The 15,399-nt window shown below is 47.5% G+C and overlaps 1 protein-coding gene across 2 annotated transcripts in view; it reads right to left on the bottom strand.

Annotated features, from left to right (window-relative positions):
* Positions 1–15,399, bottom strand: part of LOC121443243 (protein bicaudal D homolog 2) — a 48,170-nt gene that overhangs the window by 31,967 nt on the left and 804 nt on the right. The gene's annotated exons all lie outside the window — the stretch shown is intronic.

The following is a 15,399-nucleotide window of genomic DNA, read 5'->3' as shown; positions in this document are numbered from 1 at the left end:
TGACAACACTTGTCTTCAAACAAGTTTCCCCAAGAGAGGCTGAGAGAAAGAACAGAAAGTCTGAGACTTGTGAGGCAGAAGGCACAGAGCCTGACCAACTCCAGCTTGTTTCACAGAATCCTTTGGGGAATAGGAAACGTCTATTCCCAGAGCAGGCACACCTGTGGTGTGGCCTGGATCCTGGGAAGCTTTGACTTGGCTGCAGGATGGCCAGTTTCAGATGAAGCAAAACAAGCCCCGAGGGTCCTGAGCTTCAGCCTACTTCCCACAGAAAAATCACTTCCCTTTTGACACCTAGCCCTGCCTCCCTAGACACAAGGTAAAGGGCAACAGCAGGAAGCGAAGGCACCTCCTCACCGGAAGCTGTCCATGCACGGGTGGAGGGGAAAGGAGCTGTGGCATCCCCTAAGCCTGCAGCTCATGCCCAACACACACCACCACGGGGGCTGAGAAGAACCACACTTTGAGTAGTCCTCTGGTCACGGTAGCACAGCAGAGCAGAAAGTACTGGGTGTGACCCCTCACAAGAGTGAGCTACTGTGTGTACCACTGTGTGTCTCAACTTTTAAAACGAGAACTAGGGCTGGAGAGATGGCTTGATGCGTGTACTGCTCTTGCAAAGAACCTGAGTTCTGTTCCCAGCACCACATCAGGCAGTTCACAACTGCCTGTAAGTCCAGCTCAGCTCTTCTTGTTACTCTAGGCAACCATGCTCACATACACATACCAAAACATTAAGGGGGGGGGGGGAGACAGAGAGAGAGAGAGAGAGAGAGAGAAAGAGAGAGAGAGAGAGAGAGAGAGAGAAGCAAAGAGAGAGACAGATAGACAAAGTCAGAGACAGAATTTTTTGAGAAAGGGTTTCTCTGTGTAGCCTTGGCTGTTCTGGAACTCACTCTACAGACTAGGCTGGCCTTGAACTCACAGATCCACCTGCCACTGCCTCCCAAGCACCTAGATTAAAGGTATGTACCACCACTGTCTGGTCAGATACATATAATTAAAAAATAAAATCTTTTTAAATTAGTATTTATTTAGTTGATGTACATGGGTGCTTTCTCTGTATGTATATCTGTGTACTACATGTATACCTGGCACCCCCAGAGGCCAGAAAAGGGCATCAGAACCTCTGGGACTGGAGTTACAGACAGTTGTGAGCTTCCATGTGGGTGCTAGAAACTAAAACTGAGTCCTCTAGAAGAGCAGGCAGTGCTCTTAATCATGAAGCTTCTCTTCAACACCAATAAATGAACCTTTAAAACAATGAAGGCTAACAGGCATCTGAATAGCAGTCCACCATCAACAGACATCCTCTGGGGTCAATGGCAGCCCTAAAAACAGTCTGGCTTAAAACCGGTTCTCCCTCACACTCACTCCAACAGTGAGCAGCAGGTCTCCTAACAGCCTCTAAGGAAGGCCTTCCAAGATCATATATGAATAAGAACTTTCTGGATAGTTGGAAAGAGCCCTACAACTTCCCTCCTGCATTTCAATCAGGCCACACCTCTGAACCAGGGTGCCAACTGAGGTCCAAAAGGGACATGATACAACTCCTGCCAAGAGCAGTGGCCACTGTCTTACCAGTATGGAGAGTCAGGCAGTTCTATAAAGAAGCACTTAGCCTCAGAGCCTCCTCCATGAAGTGGTCCTGCATGTTGGAGTCCCTTTCAAACCCCCTGCACACTTCTGGAAGAGGCACCGCCCTCCACCTTCCTCCTGGGAACCTGTTTGTGAGGAGCTTCTGAGCATAGTTCAGGCCACAGGATTGGCCAGGGTCAGCAAGGAGGGCTAGATCTGCTTAGGCAGTGACAAAAAGTGCAGCAGCAATCCCAAACAGCAGAATGTCCTCTAAGCCCACACTACCCTCAACCAGTGCAGAAACTGAGCCAGGATCATCCCGACAAAGCACAGTGAGGCAATAATGCACTATAATGTGAGTATAAAGTTTGTACCTACCCTCAGCAGGTACAAAAATGGAGGGTGATGCCTATCGCAACAGGTTAAAAAACTCAGGAAAGATACAGGTAACAAATGGGTGACAGGTATGAGGAGGACACAGCTGTGTGACAGACCCCACACTCAGTGGCAGGTGGAGATGGGAAGTCCCAGATGATGGAGACACGGGGTGGGCTGGGTAGGCTGGCCTTGAAAGAAGGGCATCTCCTCTTTCCTACCCTATCACTAAATGTTCACCCTAGTGACTGAGCAGCAGGAGGAGCTCCCAAACTAGGACTCTTCTAGGTCTCTCTTTTCCACCAGGCACGTCCTGGGCTCATGCACATTCCTAGACAGCCCTTGGTATCCACAGGCCAAATCACAATCAATGGATAATGTTGGCAAGTTTCAGATACCTAGCAATTGAATTCCCACTTAGATTCCTAGGATTAGTTTAAAAGCATCAATACTACTGATGATTTAATCACCCTAGATGTAGTCTGAGTTTTGGAAAATTTAAGTCCCACGTGATCTGTGTGTAGGCAGTTTTGAGCAAACAGACCTGCGAAATCCCATCAAGGGACCACAGAAACATCATGGGAGACTCTACCACACCCCTGCCCCACCCCAGCCAGCTGTTCACCCCAACTCCTACTGTGTGAGAAAGTTCTAAGGAGGCCTGATCAATTCCTTCCACCATTGTTTAATGACTTCCTGAGCAGGCGTGGGCAATGCAGGGCACAAGGGCTCCAGAGACAGCACGGAGCAGGGGTTCATCAGGTGCCTTGCACAAGAGAACCTTACCTCCCATCTCACAGGCAAGCAAACTAGGGCTCGGAAGGCCAGACAGTTCACCTCAGAGCATCACCAGGGGTGTTTTTACTATCAAAACCCACCTCTGTCTTTGCAGCAAAGTCCCTATAAGAAAGAATAAAGGCCGCCTTTAATCCCAGCACTCGGGAGGCAGAGACAGGCGGATCTCTGTGAGTTCGAGACCAGCCTGGTCTACAGAGCTAGTTCCAGGACACGCTCCAAAGCCACAGAGAAACCCTGTCTTGAAAAACAAAAAAAGAAAAAGAAAAAAAGAATAAAGGCTTCCAGGAAGTCAGGAGCAGTGTGGGCACAATGACCACCTACAGAGCTCTGCCTAACCCCACAGTCTAGCAGGCCTCAATCATCTATCACATGGAAGGCGTTCAGGAGGCCCACCAAACCCAGGTCTCTCCAAAAATACATCATCCTGCCCACAGCAAGAAGCTGAGGCGGCCACCAAATGGGAGCCCCATGCTTATGACTGTGAGGATCTTTAGGGCCAGAACCCTGGAGGTACCCCCAAACAGCATAGAGCTGCAGTGCTTGTCTCTGGGCCTTGTCTGTGTTGGACCCCCTCCACTCCCCCTGAGGTCTGTGTCAATCCACAGGGGCCATTCCATTGCCAACTGAGAACCCCAGCTGCCCTGGGCAGCGTCCAAATGTTAAGCTGCTTTTAGAAAAGTGGGGATTCATCCCTGGGCAGAAGGGATTTAGCCAGAATTGGGTGCCATTTAGAGAAGATTACACCCTAATTGCCCTAGTGTCAGCAGGCAGCCTCCTGCCAGCTGAGCCCTGGGACTGGCAGAAGTCCCTAGAGACCCTGGCTTCCCTATCTAAGGACACAGAGTCCAGCACTGGGGCCTGGGGACCAGCCGTCATCTTCCACAGCAGCTGGCTCAACACAGGACTTCCATTTGGCGGCTTGTGGTCAGGACAGAGGGAGGGGTCTAGAGGTCCGATGGGCAGCTTCCAGCTCACATCTGTTCTGGGCTAGAGGAAGACAACTTAACAGGCAGGCAGAGCAGCCTGGACCAGGCCAGGCTACAGACCACAGGTACATGTAGCAGCAGCTTACTTTTCTTACTGTCTCTACCCTCACCACATTCCTTCACCTCTCTAGCCTGTTTTAGCAAGAGAAATCAGAGAGGATCATGGTCAGAAAATGAGAAGAGAATCTCAAGTATAGGCCATCTCCACCCAAACCCTAGAGGGTTTTTCACCATAGGACCAATAACAAGAAAAGAGCCCAAGGAGAGTTGAGAGACACCACAAGCTGTAAAGACAGATGTGCTTAGCTTTCCGTTCTGAAGGTTCTAGATGGTGGTTAACCCTGTGGACAACAATGCAGCACTATAGTACTGTCCCTGGGTGCACGTCCAACCCTGGTCCTCTATGGGCAGGTCCCTGCCATGAGGGACTTGCATATCCTGAAGTGATATCATTAGGCTCAGACTAATGCTGGGACTATGTGTCCTGAAAGTTAGACTGCCCACAGCTGTCTGATCTCCCATCCCAGCTTGGAGACCTTGGCTTTGTCATGCCTTGGTCTTGTCAAGTCACCCTGGGGAGCCTTCCATTCCTATTCCATTTCTATTCATGCTATCATATGACCCTCACACACTGTCATCCTGGACATCCTCTTTTGGAGATCACCACGGGCTATGTCATTGTCTCCTTTAGCTTAACTAGCTTGTACCCCATAATACAGCACTGCCGGGAGGCAGGGTCTAATGGGAGATTTAATGGTCACAAGAGAGAGCCTTCATGAATGATGACTGACTTCTTGTGCAGCCACACACACCTGTTTCCCCTCTGCTTTCCACCAGAAGTTGAGCAGTGTGAGTCCCTCAGCAAAGGACCAGCAAGTGCAGGTGCCACACTCTTGGACCTCTCAGCCTCCAGAACCATATGCTCAAACAGCCCTTTCCTTTAGATATTCTCTTATAGCAATAGAAAGAGGACTAAGATAGAAGTCCAACTATAATAATAAGAACCTTGGCTGCAGATGCAGCCATAATACAACCACAGCTGATGTCAGGGGTCATCCTTACAACCCTTCAACAAGAATTTAAAGTATGGGGCTATACGTAGGGTACTTAAAGGAGGGGAGACCCAAAGGAAGGTGCAGACAAGCTCAAGTCACTCCAAGATGACTTCTTGGAGGAGTGGGAGAGAGGCCTCAAACCCTCACTCACCCGTGGCCTATCTGAGAGCAGGGTGGTGTTTCAGATTCCAGCTAAGAGGTAGGGAGAAAGGTAACCCATGGTGAAAACTGAGGCACAGTCAGAGGATGAGGAGAAAGGCAGGATGGCCAAGAGCAGCTGTGCAAGAAGGCTCAGGCATGAGACAGGACACCATGTCACAGGAAACCTGGGATGATCTGGTCTGGAGTTCACAGTGCCGCCCAAATAACGAAAGATCCTTATGCAAGCGCACATATAACTGCCCCAATGTAAAGAGGGGCAGATACAGAAGGAGAAGCCAATTGTCTCAGAGTGGCTGGGACCTAGGACTTCAGTGAGGATGAGATAAGGAGCCAGGCAAGGGGCAAGGAAGAAGTCCCAGAGGAAGGTGGTGACAGCAGACACCAGCAGGCACTCAAAGATGGGGTTGACACGGAAATTCTAAGAGAAGCATCTGACTCAAATGCATAGTAATCTGACACCCTTGAGGAGGGACCAGCATCTCCTCCCTTAATGGCTGTCTGATCAAAATACACATGGCTCAGACAATAGGCTGCTTACAGGAGTGAGGGCCATCCTGGACTGGGCTTAGGCAGAAAGAAAATGACACAGAAACATCTTGTGGACAGATTTAGAAGCAAGAGTATGGGGACACGCTAGAAGAGAAATATAACACTCACTGCCTATGAAAAAAACCTATTCATTATCTGAGGGAAATTCTATTACTTTTTCTCAAGATTAAAAACCAAACAAGACTATCATTAATTAGCAGTGACCAAGGGTAACCCCACCATTCCAGGGACTGGCAAGCCTCAGTTAGGAAGGCAGAGAAGAGGCTGGCCTTGGTCTTCATTACACAGGTGTTCCTAAAATTCATTACACTACACATAAAGAAAAACTAGAGGACTAAAGCGGAAGACGGATTGAGACATACCATAAAACAAAAGAAAATCACACAGTTCAATGGAACAGAACAGGGAATCCAGAAAGAGAGCCACACAAATAGTACTAACTGATGTCTGACAAGGAGCAAAGTCAACTAGCCATGCCAAACCAACTGGCCGCCAGTACTCACACACAGCACCAAACTCTTCATAAAAGTTCATTCAAAAGAGACCAGAGATTCATATGAAAACTATACAACTATGAAGGTAACTAAAAGAAAAGAATCATCTATACGACCTCGGGTTTGGTTAGAAAGTTCGAAACACTAGAAATACTATCCACACACGCCAAGAACAGCATAAAACAGAAAAAAGTCTGTCTATCAAAGATACTACTAAGATAATGAAAAGACCAGTATGGTCTGGGACTTACATTCAAAACAGCTAAGTGCTTGCTATAATATTAAGCTTGGGGTACCACTCCAGCCCTCTAACACCCCTATATCCAAGAAGTCTGGGATGACTGGAAGCCCCTGGTCTGGCAGTTGCCCTGGCTTGAACTCCAACTCCCAGCCTGCCATGCGGTAACCCCTCCCCAGGGAGGGTCAGAACCACTCCCCCCAGGCTATTTAGGCTTGTGCCTGAAAGAAGAATACTTGGTTTTTGGGTTTGTGTGGATCCCCTCTGTCTCTCTCTCCCTTGCCATGCTCTCCCAGCCACCTGAGAGTGCAACATTTATTAAACATGGGCATTTTAATTTGGCTTATCTGGTTTGATTGGATTTCTGTGTGCTGGCAGAGCAGCTCGTCTTAGGAAATATTTCTAACACTTGCTATGGCTACACATATAAGATCACTTACAATTGAAATATAAGAAAGCTAGCAACTGGATTAAAAATGACTAAAACACCAGGAAAGATATCAAATCATACTGATGGCAAAGGAGCATATGAAAAATGCCCTGGGTTCCACAACCTCAACATGGCAAAATAATAATGATGAAATAAAAGGGTGCAAAGAGGCCTGAAGCCATGTATCCTCAGAGAACTGCAAATTTAACAGTAGTCACATTCCATGACACATGTATTAATACAGCCAATATCCAACAACAGCAGGGAAAGCTACCAAGAATGGGGGCAGCAGGAGCTCAGTTACTGCTGATGGAAATACCAAATGGGCAACCAGGCTGGAAGACAGTTTTGCTTTTTACACAGCTAAACAGTTTAAACCTTACTCACATATTTACCCAAATGATTTGAAAACATACCTGCAGTAGCTTTATTCATGGTTTTAAAAAGTAAAGCAACCAAAATACCCTTCAAAGGGTGAATATTGATCAAACATACGGAAAGATGAAGACAGATGAATCTTACATGGTTCAAATTGTAAGACATTCTGATAAAAAGAATGTACAGATGTTAAAAAGATCAGTGATTGGCAGGAACTTGGTAGAGGTGAAAGTGAACTGCAAAGGATATGTTTTTAAGGTAGTAAGTCATACTGTATGACACTGGAAAGATACACACACGATACTAAGAATCTGGTCAAAGCCAGAATACACACACACACACACACACACACACACACACACTTTCTTTCTGAGGCAATGTCTCATGTACCAATGAATAAATCCGAATATATGCAAATATTTTTAAAAATTATATTGGGGATCCCAGGATGGAATGCAGAATGGGGCTAAATAATCTAAATTGTAAATGAGAAATATCACGATGGGGTAAGTAACTGTGGGAAAAAGTGAAATCTGTAAAATTAAAGGCAAAAGTTGATGAAGTAGCCTAGTGGGGCACAAATGAACCATCTGGACACAGTGAACTAGGATCAGTATACAGTGTGACAGATGGTGGGTGCCAGGTGTCTCACTGCTGGAGTAGGAGGTCAGATAAGCAGGTGGTGAGAGAATGACCCACGTGCTGACAGATGAAGCTGGCTGCAGTCGTATGAGCTCACACTGCAGACGTGTGTACATGACTTAGGAGACACACTGCTTGCTCTGCACTAGCCATACAGTGAGCAGTTAGATCTTTGTTTCTAGTACCTCTCTCATTTAAAGCAACTAGAGATCTGTGGGAGAAATGCTGGTTCCAGGACTACACATAACTTTACAAGGGGCTAGAGAGCTGGCTCAGTCGGTAAGGTTCCTGCTGCTCCAGTGAGGTCAAAGCAAAGGCACCTGTATAAAAGGCACCAGCACTAGGGAGGCAGAGACAGGAGGATGGTGGGGAGGGCCCTGCTAGTCAGTCAGGAGAGAAAAATCCTGTTCCAAAAACTATGGTGGGGAGCAACTGAAGAAAACATCCAACATGACCTCTGGCCTTTACACATATGTGCACCTGCATACTAACTTCCCCAGTACACACACAAAATGCTTAATAACAAAAAAAATAAGTCACAATAGAGTATGTCAGGATCATAGGAGGAAAAGCTAAAGAAATTTTTATCAGTCAAATTAAGTGTTATCACAATCCAGAGAATAAAGTAAAAGGCCAACATATCTTATACACACAAAATAATAAAAGAGTGAGAGCAAAGGAGAAGTCTATGTAAAACTACCCAAACATTCTGCTGACTTCCAAAGAACACTGGAAAAGAGGGACAGGAGCAACTTTAATGCAGAGAAATCTATCAGGAGTAATACATGATTCACTGCCTCAAAATCTCACGTTGGTTTGTTTGTGGTTTTTTGGTCCACATTACCTGGTTTTGACAAGTGCATAAAATCATTTTTATACCCATCCAGTGTCATACAGAATCATTTCACCATATTGAAAAACAGTCCCTTGAACTTCACTCCCTGCCCACCCGAGTCTCCACCAGGTGATTACCGTCAACAACAGCCATGAAGAAGCAGACATGACATGCTGACGAGACTGTTCTCCTATGAACCCGTAATTCAAACCTACTCAAAAAAAAAGTCAGATAACAAATGTCACCAGTGACTTTCTACAAAACACCTGACCAATCTTCCTTAAAGCTGTCAAAGTCATCAAAATTAAGGAAAGTCTGACAAACTGTCACACCTTCAAGTAGCCTGAGACTAAACGGTGACCAAATGTAATCTGATATCCCAGATGAGACCCTGGGTTAGAAGTAGGACACCAGGTAAAAGAAAGACAGCCTAGCTGCAGCGCAGGCTTTACAGCAGCTGAGATTGGTTCATCAACTTTAACAAACGTATCACAATGTACTACATGAATGAGAGGGACCAAAACTTTCTGTACTACCTGCAATTTTTCTATAAATCTAGAATGGTCCTAAAGTAAATTTGTTTTTGTTTTTGTTATTTGAGAGGGTTTCTCTGTGTAGCCCTGGCTGTCCTGGAACTCACTCTGTAGACCAGGCTGGCCTTGAATTCAGAGATCAGCCTGCCTCCACCTCCTGAGTGCTGGGATTAAAGGCGTGCGCCACCAGAGCCTAGTCGGTGATTTATTTTTTAATTAATGATAAAAAGGCAGCACACAGTTTGACAGAGCCAATGGTTACCACACAGAAACTCGGACACAGGACACTGGTTTTAACAAGGTGTGAGGGCTGGTGTGATGTGACATCATAGGCTGGCAGCTCTGGAGCCTCTGGCAGGTGGTGAGAGCCAGGAAGTGTCCAATCACATGTGCAAGTGTGTTCTCATATGGCTTAGGTCTCACAGGTGCCCAGAGCTCTGTGTTCACTAGTGTTATTTCAGACAGGTCTGGCCCTGACCTTGCGTCTGGAGATAACTTTGATCTTTTGATCTTCAGGCCTCCACTTCACAAAAGCTGGGACTACAGGTATGCACCATCTCACACCCTGTTTATCTGGCACTGAGGATCAAACCCAGGGACTCAGGCATGCTAGCCAAGCACTCTACCAACTTAGCTATATCTCTAACTCCTTCAGTGTTTTTTCACAAATGAAATTACATACAGGCAAAGGCAAAATTCCCATTATCCTCATATCTTTTCTCCACATGCCAACTACTTTGGAACAAATAAGTCTAGAAATCTTAATTGAGCCAAGGTAGAAAAAAATGAAGTGCTGCTCAGACAGACATTTAGGAATTATTAGGTTTCAGGTGTGAAAACCCTGTAGGAAAATACTCCTTATTTTCTCAACAGAGCCACTGCTTCAGAAGTAACAGAGCAAGATGAACTGAGGCAGAGAAGCGAGACTGGGCACAGCCAGACACTGCATGTGCAGCAGGAGCAGGGATGAGTCAGCCCACTGCATCCTTCACCTTACTTTTGTTTTGCTTAAAACTAACTCCGCAGCCTGGCATGGTGGCACACACCTTTAATCCCAGCAAGAAGGGAAGAAGGGAGGGAGGGAGACTGTGACACATGCACCATGGTGCCCCCAGACCAGTGTCTGTCACGCACTCATGGGAGGAGGAACCAGCAAGGAGAAACAGCCACTGCTCCCTCAGCACTCAGGTTCTATAACAGACCATGGCTGCTCTGCTCTATATTCTGAAACTCCTAAAACACAATTTTAAACCAGTGATTTCTAAATAGTGAAGTAGCCCTCCACACCTGCTCTCTTCAATGCCACTGTCCACTTGAGCAAGGGGACACATGGCTTCAGAGAAGTTGAGGAGCCCTGGCCCTGAGCCTCCACCTCTGTGCACCTCCAGGCTTGGTCTAGAGAGGAAGGAAAGGAGCCACACTACCTTCTGTTGAACACTAAACCAGAAGGGGCCTGGAGCCCAAACCTCACCTATCTGAGCTTCCATGACCATGAGTCTCTCTCACATGCTGCCATCACAACAAGGCAGAGAATGCCAAGAAGAAATGAAATCATTCTTTTTACATGCAGAACAGCCTGTCAACAAGTCCACATATGGGGGTGGGGGTGGGGGGACTGAATAATGGGAGTGCTGCCCCTATTGGCAAGAACAGTCAAATAAAGACCTAGGTCCCTAAGTAGACCCAACAGGAATGCCACATGAACCTGAGCCAGAGCTCTTGCTGAGGTGACTGCTCAGACCTAATGGAAAGACAGTAACCATCCAAGTGTTCCTAGTGCGCCAGACTGTAGTGATAGGCACCATCATTAAGTCACTACGGCCTAGAAAAAGGAGTGGCTTATTTAAGGCCATACAGTTCCTGAGAGCCCAGGCAGGGTCACAAAACACCCCTCCTGCATCACAGGACTAGGCACCACAAACAACTAGCCTCCTCTCTTGCTCAGGCTTCTCTGAGACCTACTGACTCTTCTGAGAGATGTAGGCTACCAGCGCTGGGCCTGGGCCTCCCTTTGGCCCCACCTGCTAAGCCTCAAAGTATGCTTGGCATCTCTGAAGACAGGCCTGCTCCATCACAGCTGTGCCAGCCCTGTGCCCAGTGGAAGGTAGCCAAGGCCACACCTGCACATGCTGGCAGGGCTGGCCTGGAGCAGCCATTCACATGCCTGGGGCAGATTCTCTGCCAGGTACAGGTATCTAATTCCCGTGCCCCTAAGAACAGCAGGCAGGGTCTGATGTGGCAGTTAAAGACACTGTTAAAAGTAGAAGAGCCCGCCAGGCAGTGGTGGCACACACCTTTAATCCCAGCACTCGGGAGGCAAAGACAGACGGATCTCTGTGAGTTCAAGGCCCGCCTAGTCTACAGATCAAGTTCCAGGGCAGGCTCCAAAGCTACAGAGAAACCCTGTCTCGAAAAAACAAACAAACAAAAAAGTAGAAGAGTCCTATCAAATTCCTTCATGACCCCCTGCCCAACATTTGGAGTTAGAAAGGCAGGCCCAGGGGCTGGAGAGATGGCTCGGCGGTTAAGAGCACTGACTGCTCTTCCAGAGGACCCGGGTTCAATTCCCAGCACCCACATGGCAGCTCACAACTGTCTGAAAATGCAGTTCCATGAGATCTGACACCTTCACACCAATGTGTATAAAATAAAGTTAAATAAATCATTAAAAAAATTAAAAATTTATAAAAAAAAAGGGGCTGGAGAGATGGTTCAGCGGTTAAGAGCATTGCCTGCTCTTCCAAAGGTCCTGAGTTCAATTCCCGGCAACCACATGGTGGCTCACAACCATCTGTAATGAGGCCTCACAACCATCTGTAATGAGGCCTGAAGGAAGAATACTGTATACATAATAAACAAATAAATATTTTTTAAAAATTTATAAAAAAAAAAAAAAGGAAGGCAGGCCCAGAAGAAGGGAGGTCACCCAGCAGTCACCAGAAGAAGCGGGACCACAAGGCCACTGTCTAGATGCCTGTAGTTGCCTCTCTTCAACTGCCTCAAGGATTTGCAGGACTCTTAAGTCAATCGCCTTCACACAAAAAGTAGATTTACTGACACCCTACCTGGCCCCACAAAACACATTTGTGGCTCCTGTGCCTGCCCCTAATATCTGTCTGCTCAAGAAATGGATAAAATGACAGTGTGAGGAAGTCAAGGAACAGGGGAGCGCCTTACTCATTTAAAATGCAATCAGGACTTTCCCGGCTCTGGAAGCAAACACTCCAGGAGGCTGGGCCTCATTTTGGTAGGGCACCAATCTATACACCTTGAAGTGCACATTCGTCACTCCTGCCTCAAGTGGGCAAGCCCAGAGTTAAAGGACCTGCCAGAAAGTGTCTAAGCTTGAGAGGAAAATGGGACTTCCAAGAAGAAGGGAGAAGAAGCAGAGTGGTCCCACAAACTGGTGAGGCTTGACGTACAGGACAAAGGGAGACATTCGAGCAAAGACAAACAGACACACGGAGAACCTACATGTACCACAGTGAGGAGTTTGGGCCTGAATGAGGTGGAGCTAGGCTGACAAAGCATTTACTGGGTGCAGGTACTGTGCCCAGCCTGGCGCTGGATTCCACCCACATGGGCATGATGATGCATAGAACTTAGCACCGCCAGAAGTGACAAGGGACAGCAGTGAGGGTGTGTCCAGGCCTGTTCTTGGGCCAAGCCCAGTGGAGCAGAAACTGCTTCTGGGGCTCTCATGACAGAGATGGGGAACCTGAACTCAGCCCATTCACCTACAGTGACTACCCTCGCTGCCACTCCAACATACCTGTATACCCACAGCTATAGCTAAGGACACAGCGGGCTGTTTCACGGCCTCTCAGGACCATGAATACCAGGGGCTGGACAATTCTCTATCCTACCATGATGAATAAGGAAAGAAGGCACAACATGACTTGGGACAGATGTGACGCTTACTGATTCATACACACACACACACACCAAACAGCAAAATGGACCATGGAACATCCACTCTACTTTCTGCCTCAGTCAACACCCAGGCCATGGCTGTCAGCAGGACCTAACCACTCACCCAAAAATAAAGACAGCAGGGCCAACACTGAGTCGGCTCACCTACCATAAGCCTCTCCTTAGCTCTGGTCATAAATCCTTTCACCAGGGTCAGCCAGCTTCCTCACCTCAAAGACTTTCATCGTTAAATGCAGGCAGGAGTACAAGCAACTCAACCATGGCATGACTTGTTAGTAACTAAACCTACCACAGCTAGAGGAACAAGCAATTAAAATGGTTCACCTCTCTATGGGAGAAAACTTCCCCCACTGTCTCCTTAAATCTTTTTTTTTTTTTTTTTTTTTTTTTTTGGATTTTCGAGACAGGGTTTCTCCGTAGCTTTTTTGGTTCCTGTCCTGGAACTAGCTCTTGTAGACCAGGCTGGCCTCGAACTCACAGAGATCCACCTGCCTCTGCCTCCGGAGTGCTGGGATTAAAGGCAAGCACCACCACCGCCCGGCTCCTTAAATCTTTTTTTTTTTAAATATTTATTTATTTATTATATTATGTGTATAGCATTCCTTCCATGTGTGCCTGCAAGCCAGAAGGGGGCGCCAGGTCTCATTATAGATGGCTGTAAGCCACCATGTGGTTGTTGGGAATTGAACACAGAACCTCTGGAAGAGCAGTCAGTGCTCTTAACCTCTGAGCCATCTCTCCAGACCCCGGCTCCTTAAATCTTGGTTTGTTTTTTAAATAGTAGTTAGTATCTTCAAATACAATACTGACCAAAATTAAGGAGTTTGACAAGGGCCTGCTCTGGCATGGGTGTGAGGAACAGACACAATGTTGACAGGAGGCAAATCGGCACAAACTTCTTGCTAACGCCCTCTAAAGCTGAGGCACTCTTCTAGACTCTACTAGGAACTTCTGGAAGAAACCTTATGCCACCTTACCAAAGGGAGAGGAGCAGTCTGCCCAAGCCTATATAGCCCAGGTGGGGATGAGCCAAGGGGTGGCATCACGCTAAACAGATACCTGAAGATCACTAGAGTACAGACCACACCCCCTTCCTCATCTCCTAAAGGCTTTCTTTCCCTCAAATAAAGCTGTATGCATGTCACGGTTCTTCACCGACTGTGCAAGGAGCTGACAGATGGAAGTCACCGAGGTGGGGACCGGATAGGCCCCCAACAGCCTGTTTTCACAGCAAATACTACTGAAGGAAAGCTGTTCATTCAGAAGAGGATAGTGGGCTCCCAGGAAGTGGCATTCCACCAGAAGTGGGAAGGCAACCCAGGCATCTGCGCAAAGGGAGTGGCACTGTAATTAACAGTTGCTACCTGCCTGGAGGTCCACGAAGGGGGAGGGGAGCCCCAGACAGAAGACCAGATGTGGGATGAGAGCACACCCACTCCATGTTTTCACAGTGCCATCCTTCATCTGTCACACTCGACCCCAAGGGAAGGGCGCCAGTTCTATTATTCTTGTCAGTCCACTGCCTGTAGAGCCTGGACTAGGAAAGTTACTGAAGTTCTCTGACAGACAGTGGATTCGAAGTTCTGTGTGAGGACCCAATTCCTGCCCACCCAAAGCAGCAGTCGCTTCCGGTACTCACCCAGCCCTGCTCTACCCAGATCTTAAAGACTCCCCAGAAGAGTAAGAGAAGCTCTGTAGCTCTGGAGTTCAGGGCTATCCAAGGCTGGCTGGGAGCAGAAGTACCAGAGGAGACGAGTCTGTGACCAATATTCAAGGCCAGAACTGAGTCTGATAGGGAAAGAAGCGGTTCAGATAAACCAACAAGCTACCTGCTTGACCTTTCCTAATACTGCCAGTCCTTTCCTAATACTGAATACTAAGAGCAATACTTCTGGGTTGGGAAAACTGCACCTCTATTTTGCAGAGGTGGAAGCTAAGGCTTAGGGAGAGCTTGTGCCCATGGCCTCATCATAAGCAGCAGGGAATGGTTGGTCCAAACTCAAGTGCATCCTTCTCCCAAAAAGCATTTCTCCAGTCTTCAGAACAAGTCAAGAGGATGGGAGACACTAACACTTAAATCATCCCTTAATAAAGCCTCCTCAGGTCCCTCTGACACCCTTTCCCAAGCCCTTGGCCGGCTTGGGGGGGTCTAATCTGTCTCCCCACAGTGGGATGACACAAAGCATGTTTCCTACAGAAGGAGCACAGACCACGGTCCCAGGAAGTACCCAAGAGGGAGAGCAAGCCTGGAAGTGGTCGATGAAAGCCGTGTATCCCAGCGGTGGGAGCATCATTAATGAGATGAGAAAAATAGCTGAGCCAGCGCTAAGTCACAGATGGGATGGATACCTGGAAATCCAGCCTGTCAAGGGCCACAGGCAACCAGGAGCCACGACTCACTCACTCAGCCCTG

This window comes from Microtus oregoni, unplaced genomic scaffold, assembly GCF_018167655.1.
Source record: "Microtus oregoni isolate MIOR12 unplaced genomic scaffold, Mior012 000103F_ref0000194, whole genome shotgun sequence".
Taxonomy (NCBI): Eukaryota; Metazoa; Chordata; class Mammalia; order Rodentia; family Cricetidae; genus Microtus; species Microtus oregoni.
Note: the sequence above shows the minus strand (reverse complement) of the source record. Positions and strands in the feature narration are given on the sequence as shown.